This window comes from Carassius auratus, unplaced genomic scaffold, assembly GCF_003368295.1.
Source record: "Carassius auratus strain Wakin unplaced genomic scaffold, ASM336829v1 scaf_tig00215410, whole genome shotgun sequence".
Taxonomy (NCBI): domain Eukaryota; kingdom Metazoa; phylum Chordata; class Actinopteri; order Cypriniformes; family Cyprinidae; genus Carassius; species Carassius auratus.
The window spans coordinates 1,130,610-1,147,670 of record NW_020528076.1 but is presented as its reverse complement, the minus strand read 5'-3'; the positions used below and the strand labels follow the sequence as shown (position 1 = coordinate 1,147,670).

The window sequence follows — 17,061 nt, the reverse complement described above, 5'->3', positions numbered from 1 at the left end:
CAACTACACGAGGATCATAAACGTCGAAATTGATTCGTCTGTAATTGTTTTAGTATTCAAGCGTAAAAAAGGTCCTGACAAGAAATATTTGCCTATTTATTACAACTCGATCTAAAATCATTTTATAAAAAATAATAAATAATATAAATAATTTATAGATATTTTACGAATACTTCAATAACCTTTATATGAATAATATAGGCTATAGGCTAATCTAACAAGAAATCGCCTAATTAACATAATCTGACCAGAAACAACATCTTCCCATAGGGAACTGTTTAAAACTGGTAGCCTATAGGCTATTTTGAAAATTAAAATTATTGTAGGTTTGTTAAATATTGTGTAGGCTATATGCTATTAACGTGAAGTGATTAAACTCGGTGATACATTAATACAGTTCAACATAAGCAAAATATCTGCAAACAGACGAAAAATAACTTAATTTGTTATGTATAAAACTGATTACAGAATTTATCTGAATTAATTTAGGCTACTCTTCAGATTAATAATGAGTTCTTGCATGCCTTAATGAAACGATCTCGTGTAAATCACTCTCCTAAACCCACTAAAGAGAGTTCACGGATAGGTCTCGCGCATTGCTCTGATACCTGGACTAAGATAGAGAGAGAGACAGATTTGCTGAATTATTCGATTATTTCCTTCCCTGCTGCCATCTAGCAAATACATAAGTGAGATCAAACCCTTGACCTTCGCATGTTCCCGTATGTGTATGCATTTTCTTCCTGATAAAATAAAGAGACAAGTGTTATTTAACCCTGCCGTGTGCACAATGAAGGCTCGGGACAAAAAAAAGAAGCGTAATTATTAATGTGCTGAAAGATGTAGCCTATACACGCAGGAATAGTCACTTACAGAATCTTTCAAAGCATCTCTATAGGCTATAAGCCTTATTGCGTTTTTATTAACTTATAGCCTATAGTGCTAACTGGGAAGTGTATTTAGTTTAGCCTAAGAGTTTATAAGGTTAATTAATCCCCTTTCAAGAAACAACAACAAAAACAGATACAACAGGGCCACTTTATAGCCTATCTTATAAAAACAATTAGTAATTTTCTCATTCCTAATTTATATGGCCTTTGCAGTTTTGTCTTTTCTTGAAATCAATGTAGCCTATAAAACGTAATTAAGTAGAACTTTACAGGGTTTTTTTAAAACAAGCATGTCATTCAAGAGACATTAAAATGTTATTGATGATAATTAGCCTAATGGCCTAACGGTGAAAAGTTTATGAAATGAATAAACGCGAAATGGCAACTAAATTAAATTCATTATATCATAGCCTAGCACTTACACATATCAATTACTGTAACACTGCAGCATCCCGTTGTAGCTATTTTAACACTTAGGACATTATTAGCCTACATATAGCCTACCAAGCCACGTTATTGTTTTCAATAATGTAAAGTAAAAATGTCTCTTTTACACCATTCACAAGTAAATCTAAACTACCGGACTTTGTAATGTCAATGAATCTGGAATTGAGCGCGGCTCCAATCAGTTGGAAAGCTATGGATTGTGAGTAAATGCTGCTCAAATCTTTGGACCGAAAGAACTCCCGACTTGTGTGTGTGTGTTCAAGGGTTTATGTGGTATACTATACACGGCCAGCGCGACCTATAGGCAGAGCAGGCCCAGAGCAGGCAACTGCGCGGGGCCTCGGGCTTTGAGGCGAGGGCGGGGCCTCAACTTGTGCCAGTCCGTCAGTCACGGCAGCAAAATACTAGCCTCATTGTTCATTGGATATAGTTGGATTGTCACTCACCTGCAATTAAACCAATTAATGCTGCCGTTTCAAAGCAGGTCCCGCCTTCTGAATGTTTGCTGTAATTAACATATCTTTCTTTCAGGTGCTGCGAACCTTTGCAAAAGGCTAAACAAGAAAGAAGTACAGCTAATGCAGGTGTGTGAGTTATTGTCATCTGTTTTGGAATGATTGCAATGTATTCTAAATATAAACTTTTTCTGTTTATCAGCTTCATATCTGGACACATCATTCAAGTTTAAAAAAGCGCGAGCGCTGTTTGACGCGCCAGATGCGACGCTTTCAATTTGCGCGTACTGTGAATGACAAGTGCATCGGGAGCAGACTAATAAGATTGCTACCAAAGCAAAAGCAAAGAAGTTTGTATTCAAATTCAAAAATCAAGCACACTAGAACAATGTATCAAAAAAACACCAGAGATGTTTTTATCTTCTGAATTCTGATGGTGATTAGGCTACATTACTGCTTACATTTAAAGGTGCTGTAGGGAACTTTTGTAAAAAAAAATATTTTTTACATATTATTAAATCTGTCATTATGTCCTGACAGTAGAATATGAGACAGATAATCTGTGAAAAAATCAAGCACCTCTGGCTCCTCCCAGTGGTCCTATTGCCATTTGCAGAAAGTCATGCGCTCCCGGTAAAAAATAACCTATCAGAGCTGCGGTCCGTAACTTTGTTTGTGTTCAAAATGTAGAAAAATGTATATAATAAGCGAGTACACCATGAATCCATTTTCCAAACCGTGTTTTTGGCTTGTCCTGAATCACTAGGGTGCACCTATAATAAGTGTTTATATTCGGACTATTTTAGATTGCTTCGGGGATACCGCGGCGGAGTAACCCACACTGTAAAAAATAATTCAGTGGCTTAGTAAATTTCACAAAAATAAAGAGCTATATTAACTTAATAAAATCTTTTGAAATCATTTAAGTGATATTTTGAGTGGGTCAGATTAAAAAGAATAATTAAAAATCCAACAAATAATTTCTCTAAAATTTACATATATTATTTAAGTTTATGTAATGAAAATAAATAAGTATTTAACTAACTAATTATATTTTTAATATACCTTCAATATTTCTGGTGAATTCTAATAGAAATATTTGATAATTATTTACTTGTACTGATCTGTTTTAGAAACTAAAATTATTAAGTATTTCCAACCAATTTTCCTAAATAAAGTTCCAACTTAATAAATGACAGTTTAAATAAATTGAGTAAATTTCGCGGCTAAAGTGATCACGTGTGCAGCTCCGCAGGAAAAAAAAAAATCTGCTTTCCTCAGCAGCGACGTCGACTAGCCATACACCTCACAGCTCCTGGTAAGTAACGTTAGTCAGCTAATCCTACTTACGTTTGTAACACTTTATTAAAAAGTTAATAATTATTAAGCATTTTCTAACAATTGTCTTTGTATTTTACGTCATATTCAACAAGTTTCGTAGCTTAATCGAAGTCACCTGAAGGATGGCTTTCCTCAGCAACGGCAAGACCCGCACTCCTCTCATATTGTGGTACGTTATGTAATTTAGCCAGCTAATACTAATTATGTTTGTGATGTTTAATTCAGAAGTTAATTATTAAGGATTTCCTAACAATTGTGTTTGTATTTTGCGTTATCTTAAGAAGTTTAACAAGTTTCGCGGCTCAAACAAGAGGCACCTGTCACTGAAGGACGTCTCAGCAACGACGTGAACAGCATTACTCGAATTTCCTGTAAGTAACGTAGTCCTTTTATAACTATGTATATTTGCAATAATGTTTTCAAAAGTTGATTAAACATTGACCGTGTGTACGTGTACATAACAGTGTAGTTTTCGAAGTTAGTTAGTGGGGCAGCCATATGTATGTTAGTTTTTTTTTTTTTTTTGGAGTGGGTTAACGTTCGTACTATTTGGATCACCGTTTATTTCAACCGCCATTTGAAAGTCTAACGATAAGTGTACCGTGGTCCAGCAACTATAATATACATGCCCAATGGAAAACGATTTTGTACAGGTTCCCCTTTGGGGTCAGTGGCTTGTCAAAAGGGAACACATCATTTATGAACTTTCAAATGACAACATTCTTTCTTGTAAAAAGCTGTCACGTTGTTGTAAAACATCATAATTACTACACGAACTCAAGTATGAGCTCTTAAATCACCACTACAAATACGCCATGCAAAAGTATTTAAAATGGCGTGGACATAACATAGACTGGTGCGTTTTAATCAGCTCCCACTATAGGGAGTCAGCCAGTTTAAGGCCTGCTCCATTGTAAAATCATTCTAGTGCACTGAAACCTAGATCACATACAATATCGGTCAAAAGTTTGAAAACCGTAAGCTTTTTAATGTAACAAATCCAGACCTGGTGGGTATTGAAGGACAGCGGAGGCTGGGGGAGGGGTACATTGTTTTAATTGAGTAAACTTCCTAAATTTCTTAAGAGTGTGTTTAAATATATTCATTTTGATTTGAAATTATTTGTAATATTTTTGTTCCCTGAAACAGATCAGTTTAATTTTCCATCCTTAAATAAATTGATAGAAATTTCACAAATATATTATGTGTATTATAAATAAACAATTTGTTAGTCTAATACTAAATTGTTTTAGTGGAAAAAATAAAATATAACTGTACATTTTAGATAAAATAAACTGTTGTTTTTTTAGTCCGTTAATATGTTTACATTTATGCATTTGGCAGACACTTTTATCCAAAGTAACTTACATTGCATTTCAAGGTACACATTTACAATTTAATCAATTTTTGCTAGCGCCGACGCTCTACTGTTTGAGCTACAGGAAAGCCATCTTTTGTATAATCAAGTGAACTATATTCAGAGATTTTATTAAGTTAATAAAGTTAAATATTACTGTAATATTTACTAAGCCACAGAATTATTTAGAGGGTTAAGGGTTGAGTGTGAGGGTTAATGCAATGCATATTTTTTTCAAGTAGTGCAATTAAACAAGCTTTTTTGTTTCAAAACCATTAGTCATTTTACTTAAATATTAAACATGTTTATAAAGAAATTGGTTGAAATAATGCGGACCTCAATAAAAGCCTATAGCATTGATTTACAGCATAGAAGCTCGCAGTTGGTCTCTTTTCGTTTTTCTTTTAGGTTTATTGTTAAAAATAAATGTCCCTATGTAGAAAATTAACCTGTCCTCTTGTTAAGAAGAATGCTGTTAATTTTTGCAACTCCTCCCCCTAGTAAACTTTGTTTGAGATTTTACCTATCATATGGTCCAACAGAATGTTTGCTTCTACAGGTGCTATTTGTTTTGTGTATTTGTCACTTTCTTGTAAAATTCAGTTTTGAATGTTAGCTCTAACCAGTTATCTTTAAAATTTGCCTGTAGGGTTCAGCTGATCTACCCGTCTTCGTACAAGTAGAGTTGGCAGAGGAGGTCATAAAAATCTACATCCTTCGGAACAATAATGGGGCAGTCAGCGACGTAATCTTGGGAATCTCAGCAGAGCCTGCTGCCATCTTTCAGGAGTCACATTGGATTTGAGATATCCCAAGACCCACAAATACAGGTCCTTCTCCAAAAATTAGCATATTGTGATGAAGTTCATTATTTTCCATAATGTAATGATAAAAATTAAACTTTCATATATTTTAGATTCATTGCACACCAACTGAAATATTTCAGGTCTTTTATTGTTTAAATACTGATGCTTTTGGCATACAGCTCATGAAAACCATAAATTCCTATCTCAAAAAAATAGCTTATTTCATCTGACCAATAAAAGAAAAGTGTTTTTAATACAAAAAAGTCAACCTTCAAATAATTGTTCACTTATGCACTCAATACTTGGTGGGGAATCCTTTTGCAGAAATGACTGCTTCAATGCGGCGTGGCATGGAGGCAATCAGCCTGTGGCACTGCTGAGGTGTTATGGAGGCCCAGGATGCTTCGATAGCGGCCTTAAGCTCATCCAGAGTGTTTTGTCTTGCGTCTCTTAACTTTCTCTTCACAATATCCCACAGATTCTCTATGGGGTTCAGGTCAGGAGAGTTGGTAGGCCAATTGAGCACAGTAATACCATGGTCAGTAACCCATTTACCAGTGGTTTTGGCACTGTGAGCAGGTGCCAGGTCGTGCTGAGAAACGAAATCTTCATCTCCATAAAGCTTTTCAACAGATGGAAACATGAAGTGCTCCCAAATCTCCTGATAACTAGCTGCATTGACCCTGCCCTTGATAAAACACAGTGGACCAACACCAGCAGCTGACATGGCACCCCAGACCATCACTGACTGTGGGTACTTGACACTGGACTTCAGGCATTTTGGCATTTCCTTCTCCCCAGTCTTCCTCCAGACTCTGGCACCTTGATTTCCAAATGACATGCAAAATTAGCTTTCATCCGAAAAAAGTACTTTGGACCACTGAGCAACAGTCCAGTGCTGCTTCTCTGTAGCCCATTTCTTGCACACGCCTGTGCATGGTGGCTCTGGATGTTTCTACTCCAGACTCAGTCCACAATCTTCCTCGGGGTCCGGTCACCTCTTCTCGTTGTGAAGCATTTTTTGCCACACTTTTTCCTTCCCACAGACTTCCCACTGAGGTGCCTTGATACAGCACTCTGGGAACAGCCTATTCGTTCAGAAATTTCTTTCTGTGTCTTATCTTCTCGCTTGAGGGTGTCAATGATGGCCTTCTGGACAGCAGTCAGGTCAGTCTTACCCATGATTGCGGTTTTGAGTAATGAACCAGGCTGGGAGTTTTTAAAAGCCTCAGGAATCTTTTGCAGGTGTTTAGAGTTAATTAGTTGATTCAGATGATTATGTTAATAGCTCGTTTAGAGAACCTTTTCATGATATGCTAATTTTTTGAGATATGAATTTTGGGTTTTCATGAGCTGTATGCCAAAATCATCAGTATTAAAACAATAAAAGACCTGAAATATTTCAGTTGGTGTGCAATGAATCTAGAATATATGAAAGTTAAATTTTTATCATTACATTATGGAAAATAATGAACTTCATCACAATATGCTAATATTTTGAGAAGGACCCTGTACTCACTTGAGTTGTTCCAAAAACTGTTTCTTGAGCTGGATTCTCCAAAACTCTGTTAATGTTCAGAGGTTAAAAAATTATCTTCTTGCATAGTAGTGGTTCATGGTCATCCCACAGAATGGGTATTCCTGATGGAAGTGTTTCTGTTATCTGATTAATTCTGTTGAAGACATAGTTCACCCCAAAAGATGACGTTGTCATAATTTACTCTCCCTCAATTTGTCCCAAACCTGTACGAGTTTCTTTCTTCTGTTGAACACAAAAGATATTTTAAGTGAAGTGATGTGACATTCAGCCAAGTATTAAAGAGTGTTGGTTAACGCAGTTAAAGGTTGCCATTGACTTTGCATAGTATACTTTTTTTTTTTTTTTTTCCTATCATGGAAGTCAATGACAATTTTCAACTATCTGTTAACCAACATTCATTAAAATATATTTTGTGTTCAACAGAAGAAAGAAACTCGTACAGGTTTGGGACAACCCGGGGGGGCGAGTACATTATGACAACAACATCTTTTTGGGTGAACTATCCCTTTAATATTGATGTAAGTGTTGCTTTTATATTTTTTTATGGTTTAATGTTGAGTGTGACTGCAAATGGCTGGTATGCACCAGGAACAAAGATGTCATTTCTCTTACGGCTATCGTATTTTACATGTAATCTACTTGAATACTAAGATGGATTAAATGTTTCATAAGGTTTAATCATTTCCCTTATGGCTACTTTACAGTTTTTAATTTTTGCAATCTACTGGAATATTAAAATGGATACAATGTTTCAAAGGTTGATTTTAGACTTTGTCTTATGTTTAATTGACAAATAAATTTTCAATAAAAAATGTGTTTCTTTCTTTATTTGGTTTTATTATATTATAAAGGGTAAATGGTGTAAAAAAAAAAAAAAAGTGAATGCAGCATTTTGATAATTTATAGTCCAATATTAAGTTAAATTCACTTTTACATGTAGTAAACGTAGCACTTTTTTTTTTTTTTGGTAAAATTTCATCCAATATTTCAATTATATCTACTCAATATTTTTTGTTTATTTTACATAGAATTACAGTTGTGGTGTTTTATAATTTTGATTATATCCAATTAATTTTATTTCTCATATAAAGTAATTCAGTTACTCAGATTTACTTAATTTTTTTACTGACAATTACTCAATTTAAACCGTATATTTAATTGATTTCACAGCTTTAAAATTTACTCAATTTTTTTGAGTGTAAAAATGTTTCACCAAAAAAATTGAGTAAATAATAGTTAAACTTTTTACAGTGCAGTACCTTTGTGATTCTTCATAGACATAAACAGAGAGAAGTAATTCCGGCTACGATGTTCTTCCGCAAGACGCAAGCAGTTCTGTTTATTAACCGCTAGAGCGTCAAAAGTTCCCTACCGCAGCTTTAAGTTAACTAGAAATGATCTCAATTCAGAATTATTTTAAATTAATTTAACAATACAATTTTCAATATATTTTGTAAAGAAGGGTCCAGTCTTGTTCAGGAAACATTCTTTGCACATGTATTTTAACTTTGAACAGCTATCAAAGCTTGTTTTTTTTTTTTGTTTTTTTTTTTTACAAAAATGAAGGCAGTAGGCCTAATAGTTTTATAGTTTAGTCATCATGTTTGCAAAACATCATGTGTCAAAAGTGATATTCTGTTTTTGTTTTACATCAGGTACAAAATTAATCCAAGCCTAGTAAACTATTTAAATTGAGTCATTTAAATATATATCCTTATATGTGATTTTTGGATAGATTACCTAGTATATATATATCCAAAATGCAAATGTGTTTCAGATTGAGTGACTTTGCTTCAACCAACCGTTGCCTTGATATATCCATATAAAAAAAAACCTCTCCAGTACTCTTACAATCCAGTTTGACATGGCTCATTCATACTTTTTGAGTTCCAGCTAATATTTGCCAGTACTGGGGCAGCAATTTGATTTTAGATTTTGAAGTCTGGTATTGGTGCAAAATCACCCCAATCTTTAAGCAGTGAACAAGAAGCTTAAAGGGTTAGTTCACCCAAAAATCAAAATTATGTAATTAATAACTCAACCTCATGTCGTTCCAAACCCGTGAGACCTCCGTCCATCTTCGGAACACAGTTTAAGATATTTTAGATTTAGTCCGAAAGCTCTCAGGCCCTCCATTGAAACTGTGTGTACGGTATACTCTCCATGTCCAGAAAGGTAAGAAAAACATCTTCTAAGTAGTCCATTTGACATCAGAGGGTCAGTTAGAATTTTTTGAAGCATCGAAAATACATTTTGATCCAAAAATAGCAAAAACTAGGGCTTTATTCAGCATATTCTTCTCTTCCGGGTCTGTTGTGAGATTTCAAAACACTGCAGATTAGTGATATCCAGTTCACGAATTAATCACTCGATGTAACTGGATCTTCTTGAACCAGTTCACCAAATCGAACTGAATCGTTTTAAACGGTTCGCGTCTCCAATACGCATTAATCCACAAATGACTTAAGCTGTTAACTTTTTTAATGTGGCTGACACTCCCTCTAAGTTAAAACAAATGGAGGTCTCACAGGTTTGGAACGACATGAGGGTGAGTTATTATATTAATGACATAATTTAGATTTTTGGGTGAACTAACCCTTTAATACAGTGTCAAAACAAGCTAATGGAATCCAACAGCAATAAATGTGCCATTTGTGCAAGTCGACATATGCATTTTTTTTTATTTTTTTTGTCTGGAAATAGAAAACCATCTAAAATATGACAAATTTTTCATATAGCCATTTGTTTTTAGTTTCTATCATTTAACTTCTACATTTTCAAAAACAAGTTTTTGTTTCAAATATGAATATGTATGGGACACTTTGAATATTTTTTACAAATATATTAGAGTAAAATTAGCATTATGTTAATACAATGTATGTTTGGAGTTTGATTGGGGTCCTCTGGGTCAAATTCAGATTGACCACTAGATGGGGCATTGAGACTTTTCTAGCAACGATAGGGATAACCATACTTGGCCATTGGTTTCCTCCTTTAAATGCCATAGTCGATGAATTTAGTTTAGTAATTAAAAACATCCAGCACTAATTGTATGTATAAATGGATGTGTCTAATAGGCTAAAATTTGGCCAAATTAATTTTTCTGTCTGTAAGTAACAGCAGGTAACCTCAAATGTAAAGTGAAATGTTTGTCCATGTTTCGCCCAAGGATTCTTCTGTGAAAGTGTCTACAGTAGAGATGTTTTGTGTTCTGCTTTATTCTGTGTGATATCATGAATATTTAGTGTCTTTGTCATGTAAATGGTAAAAAGTGTTCTTGTGGCTCAGTGGTAGAACATTGCATTATCAGTGCAAAAGGTTGTGGCTTTGATTCCCAGGGAACACACATACTGATAAAAAAAAATGTATAGCTTGAATGCACTATAAGTCACTTTAAAGCTCTGCTAAATGCAAAAGTGGAAATGTAAACTCCAACCTGCTGAGATCACACCCATGTGCTGATTAAAATAATAATAATTTTCCTCAGATCTACTCAAAGCACCACTTGTGCATCTAAAACCCACTATTAAACTATTAAATGACAACACTACATAAGACAATGCACACTATTATTTTCCAAACAATACTGTTTATAGTGTGGCAGTATTAATTGACCATGTGCAATTGCTGTGGAATATGATTCGATATTTGATGAGTTTCCATGGAACAATATTTTACCTAGTGTAATGAGAGACAGACAGACAGACCTTGAAAGTACATATTGGTACTAACTTTACTGTTCCAGTGACAGTTTTGTTTTTATGAGTGTAAACATTTATATTGCACTTTTTACTACACAATTCATGTATAATATCTTCACATTGTACATTGTCTAGAGATAGTATAGCTATACAGAATTAATTGCTCCACTTCAGTTCTCAGAGGCCTGTGTTGACTCCGTTACTGTATTCAATGGTCTAGTCTTGCACATGAGTCAAGCTGAAGGGCAGGGCGGGATGCATGGCCAGCCAACAGACGTAAAGTCTGGATTGGTACACTTCCTTTTTCTGGGTGTCAGACGGGCTGAAAAATACACAGCTCTTGGTCAAACTTGAGATACTTACTTTTAAATGAGCACCAAAGAGTTAATCTTAGAGTTTTGTGCTGGAAGTCTGGTGGGTGTAAGAGCATAGTGAAGAAACAAGATGGGTTTAAAGTTAGACATTAAGTGGGATTGTAACAGGAATTAGGAGACTTGACGACATCAGGTAAGTTAAAAAGTTAAATCACTTTTATAACAGTTTGAGCAGTTTATTCTATATGGTGCAACCCGTTATCAACGTTCACAGAATAAGAGCCCACCTACTGTACAGTAAGTGTAATTATTCACAAACCCCTCTGAGACAGATCCACAACGTTTAAATTGCTTTATTTCGTGGCATAGATACACTGTAAAAAATGTAATATGTAAATTTTAACGGGGAAATAATATAAAAATAGGTTACTACAGTAAAAATTGGTAAGTTCCCATATAGGCCTAAGTTAAAATAATATTTTACAAAAATGTACATTTATATATCTAAATTTATATAACAATATTTTTCATGATGAATCGTTGTTAAAATGGGACGTTATATGATTTAATTAGGTAACACTGGTGTCATTTTACTATTATGTTCTGGCAACCAGTTTCCAGTAAGTTTTGACATTTTCTACAGTGTAGCCTATACCTGGAAAGCACGTTTACTGGATCTAAATATTATATTCCATCTCAAGAAAATTATTAATCTTGTACGGGATTTTATCCCTTCACGACTACCATGGCATTAAACTGTATCTGACTTTAAAAGCGCAGTGTAGATTTGGATGACTGAGATAGAAGGGGTGCAGAGTTGGGTCACGTGGTCTCGCTCCTGGGAGCGTTGAGTCATTGCAGCAAAAGTCTGCGCGCTCTATCATCATCATCCCAGGTGAAGCTGGAACGAGGTAGGGCTCCTCGACCACCGAACCAAACACACCACAGTGCTGAAATATACGTCCATAACACATATTAAACATAACGGTAATTTCCTCGTTTTGATACGGAATAATCGTACTGCTGATAAATTTATTATAATGCGATTGTTTATCCTACAGCATGGCTTTGGGATCAAAACAGCATTTCCTACAGTAGCGCGGATGTGTATTTTGCTTGTTTGAAGGTCTGGCGTGTTTCTGACAGTTCTGCGTATTGCAAGGTAAATGAGCACGAGGCTAGCCTACTACTGCTGCTGTCGGTGCTTTAGGAAGGACTCCAGTTTGACTGCTGAAGCGAGGTAATGTGATTCAGGAGGGGCGCATCTCTGACACAGAAACAACATCTGTATAGTCATCATGCGCATGGTTTTCCAGATGTTGTTGGTGTGGTAGACATCATTAGACGGCGTCAAGGTGATATTCAGAGAGAGGGATGCGTAATATCTTTACGACATTGGCGTCTTTTCGAACCAATCGTGAATGAATAATTCTTGTTGAACCGGTGATCTGACGAATAATGCTACCTATCAGATTATGCTACCGACACTGTATTTATCCTACTGTAAGGTTAGGTTTAGGTTTGGGGTAGGTGTACCGCACCTAATAATATCATGCTGGAAGCAAAATCTGGTAGGTAGCATTTTTCGCTATCGAATTATGCTACCATTTGTTTTAATGGGAGGTAGCAAAATATATCAGGGTAGCACAAATCGTCAGAACACTGCTTCACAATCGTTGGTTTGTTGCTATAAATCGCACTAGATAGATCCGAGCACATGCCGAGTCAACTCGCTGAACCGAGAACCGATTCGCTATGAACCAAGAATCAATTGAACCGTGTGAGCGAAAGGATCGAAAAAGTTAAGATTAGCCGAAGAGCTGCAAAGTTATGAATAAAACGTTCTAAACGTAGCCTATATTGACTTGATTGTGTGACAATTTTATTGATACACATACCATATGAAAGTTAAAGCTTCTTTTTAAAACGTGCAAAAAATCCGCCAAGAGATCCAAATTATTTATTTGGTTCTAAATGACTACGTTTTCAAATAAACAGCATTATACCTGAAGAGATTTAGATCATATAGTCCACGCCGGGATGTCAGAGACCACGTGGTGACGCAGTTACATCGCTGATCGCAGTTACATGGCTGTATCACTGAATCATTTATGAACCGTTCTAAAAAATAAAAAAAATTTTGAACCGTTCTTCTAAAAGAAGAATCGATTCGCTGAAATAAGTGGGACAGTGAACGTCCCTATTATAGGTTATGAAAGGTATTGTTTTTTGGAGTCCCCAACAACAGGCTTGACATGCTTGCTTGCATGGGGAAGTCCTGGCCTATAGGTTTGGACTTTGGAGTGTGTTTTCATTCACTTATAGCTGTGTTACACACTGCAGATAAGTCATATTCAAAATCCATAATAGGGGCACTTTAATAGATCAGGATGTTGCAGATCTGGCACTGATGTGCTAATTGCACCTCGCCAGAAGATTTACATGGGAAGATTAAACTTGCTGCCAAATGTTTTTTGGACCAATTGTTAAAATGTGCAAATTAACTCCATACTGTCCTTAAATTGACAATTTTTCCACACCAACTGCCTTGAGTACTTGTATGTAGCAGTTTTAACCTTTGCGTCGCCAGCCTCTGGTTAGGGTGTCAATAGCAGAATAAAAAATGTCCTCCCCCTCAGCACATTCCCACGGTGGTACTTCGGGCCTTGAGTATAAAGCAGTCATTGTTTGAGGAAAGGGGAAAAGGCCTCATAGGTAGCACATGTAGGCGGGTACAGAAGAGAAGACTAGACCCAGAAATGGTTTATTGGATGGGTAGTCGTGAATTGTTCATGCTCAGGCCTTATGTAAACAAACATGGCTTTCAGACTTTAGATGTATTCTTGATGTATTTTCATTTTAATGGAGTTCTATGAATATACTATTTTCTGAATTTGATGCATTGTTCACTGTACAAGTTGTTTTTCTTAAACATACCCCATTAATCAGGGTTATTGTAGTATTGTGCTAAAACTGAAACTAAAATGAAAACCTATTTTGTTATTTGAAATAAAATAAATGTTAACTGAAATAAATTATTAAAAAGTATAAAGAAATTACGGTAAATATAAAAAGGCAGTATTTTTCTATTGTAGTTAAACTTTGTTTACTAAAATAACTAAAACTAAAACTGACATAAAAATTAATTTAAATAAAATAAAATTAATAAAAACTGTGTACACAAACACACACACACACACACATAAATATATGAACAAAAGCTACAAAAAAATGACAAAAACATCAAAATAGCTAAAACTTTAAAATGAAAACTGAAAATATAAAAACAAAAACTATAATAGTATTTTAATGATACTAAAATCACACTGCTAAAAAAATCATTTGAAAAACTATTTTGAATCTATGAATCAACCAGGTTTGTGATCACATACCACACAATAGCATGTCCTTTGGAGTACAGTGAGGCTGACTGCAATGCTGAAGGTGGTTGGATGTTAAACAGTTGTGGTTGGGGCAGGACTGCTTAGTCAGCATGGATGGGATATGGGGTATCATGTTTGTCTTCAGAATTCATGCATGCAAACACACCCACAAATCGCCAAATACACAGATGATTAACAAACAAACATACACAAACTAACACATGCAGACCCAGAAACCCTGTTACTCTGGACTCAGCAGTATGACGTGACCAAGAGAGTGGAGATAATGTCCACTGTCAGGGTATGGCCACAAGATGTGATGTGGATCCACATCTGTTTTAATAACTAAAACACATGGCTGAGGAGAGAAAATGTAGAGATGGTGTCTTTTTAGAAATAAATGAGCAAATTATATCATTCACTTTACTTCATGCACAAAAATGTGAATTTGTTTTTGCTAGATCTAAAAATGCATGTGAATTTTATTAACCAGTGCAGTATTTTCTGTATTCCATCATGTGTTCAGTGAGTAAAATGCAAGGTTTGTCGAGGCAGGAAAACGTGCAGATGGGACAGAAAGCGGTCTTTTTTTCTATGTAGTTGAAAATCATGGTGTGAATGATGTAGAGTTTTGGAAGCCTGCTACGACACTCACAAAAGCTCAAAAATTCCATTCTGGCATTACGTCATGGTATAGGCTTTCGCTGCGGTTGTCTCGGTTTTGAAAGGAAAGTTGAAGGTTGTAGAAGGGTGAGTAGGGACAGTTTAAATGTCAACTGACCATACACGTGGTAGTGTTATGTTAAAAACCCATTTGAAGCCTTACAACTGAAAATAAAGAACTTTTTAGCACCCTTTATGCACAGTCAAGCTTTCGTTTACAAAATATGTGTCTGCCAAGAGACAGTCAGTCAGGCCAAGCAGACTCCACCCAGCACATTCATATGCTGTACATCTGTGATATTCAACTCAGTAAATTTTGTTAAAATATATTTTGTTAATATATATATATATATATATATATATATATATATATATATATATATATATATATATATATATATATATATATATATATATGAAGAGTTCAGATGCAAAAGCCTCTAAATGCCATCTGAAATTTTCATCTAAAATTAGGATTTTTGTCAAGCTCCTATGCTTAGGTTGAGTCATTTTACTTTAATGGCAATGTGCAGGTTCTTTTCCAGGCTATTAAAGTGAAATAACTGAACATAAATATAGGAGCTTGATAAAAATCCTAATTTTAGATGATAATTTCAGATGGCATTTAGAGGCTTTTGCATCTGAACTCTTCATATATATATATATATATATATTGATATATTTGTATTGATATATTTGTAACAATGCATCCAAAATATTTTTAAAATCAAACCTTTAAACAGTAGTGTATATAACAGCACATAATTTATATAAGAATATATAACAGCAAATAATAGAATTAAATTAAATTCTAACCATAATTAATTGTGGCTGTTATATCTTTGAAATCAAACCAAACTTTAAATACAGAAGTAGCTGTGAAAATGTGCAAAGCATCATAACACAATAAACACTTTGTTAGAATTAATTTGATATAGAAGAGACCCTGAGTTAATATAGTCACTGTTGACGAGTCTGCTAAACCTATTTCTAAATAGGATGCAACAATAGGAAATATACAAATATACAGTATATCCCCTCAACAGGGAACTCAGCACTTTCTGATATCTTTGTTTCAGACATGAAAAGGGCAGATGTTTTTTTGTGTTGTGCAACCTGCATGAGCAAATTAGTTTTTTTTTGTTTTTTTTTTCAGTTCTGATCCTTATCTTGACTGTTGCTTAGAGAGTTACTAGGTCTGTCGTGCATTGTGCTGGTGGTATACTTTGCTTTGGAGAGGGTTTGAATAATTTCACATTTCTTTGAATAATTCATATACTCCTTTCAGTAGTATATGGAGAGATGGTGTGGCCAGCCACACAGATGTTACTCATAGATTGTAGACATCTTCAGTTTGGATAGAAAAAGACATTGATGTGTTTTGCCAGATTACAGACTGTTAGTGACACATTTGTGCTGCCTCAAACCAGACAGCATTCATGTGAAAATGTGGTCTTATTTTTGTAGCGTTCTGAACAAGGGTGGGCATGAAAAGAAGCATTTACAGTACATGCCGCCAATAATTCCCTGTGGGCTTGACAGCACTGTGTGAGGAATCTGACCCCACCAGCATGGAGAGAAATAATAATCCAGTCAAGCTGTGTCTGGCATTGACTCTCAAGGGCAATGGGGGAGATAAATGGATATATATATATATATATATATATATATATATATATATATATATATATTAGTAGTTTATATAGTGGGATTACAGGGAAGCATGTACTTCAAGTGTACAATGCTGAGTTTAACCTGAATTTCAGAGCATGACTGCAGGAATCTAAACTATTTATTTGTATGGAAATAGGCCTAAGTTAAGATCTGTAAAGGGACAGTTCAGAAAAAAAAAAGTTAAATTGTTCACTTACCCTCACGTTGTTCAAAACTTGTATGACTTTCTTTCTTCAGTGGAACACTGAAGAGTTGGCATTACAACAAAGAGTTGCCATTACCATTGACTTCCATTGTATGGATGGACCTAAATTAATTCTTCTTTTATGTTGCACAGTAAAAGAAAGTCATACAGGTTTGGAATAACATAAAGATTAGTAAGCAATGTCATCATGCAAGTCTTGAGTTAATGTATAATGTCACTTTTTAGTCTTTCAAATGAATCAAAATGATTTTCATGGTGATTGACAGATTGTCACAGATGTAGAGC

The 17,061-nt window shown here is 35.0% G+C and overlaps 1 protein-coding gene across 4 annotated transcripts in view; it reads left to right on the top strand.

Annotated features, from left to right (window-relative positions):
- The first annotated feature begins 11,675 nt into the window (after positions 1-11,675).
- Positions 11,676-17,061, top strand: part of LOC113094563 (heat shock 70 kDa protein 12A-like) — a 29,064-nt gene continuing 23,678 nt past the window's right edge. Inside the window, exons 1-2 of one of the 4 annotated variants that reach the window (XM_026260140.1) lie at positions 11,712-11,762; positions 11,978-12,091. The gene's annotated coding sequence lies outside the window, so the exon portion shown is untranslated. Of the gene's footprint in view, positions 11,839-11,977; positions 12,092-17,061 lie in introns of all 4 variants that reach the window. The other 3 variants (XM_026260145.1, XM_026260144.1, XM_026260143.1) reach the window with 3 other exon arrangements.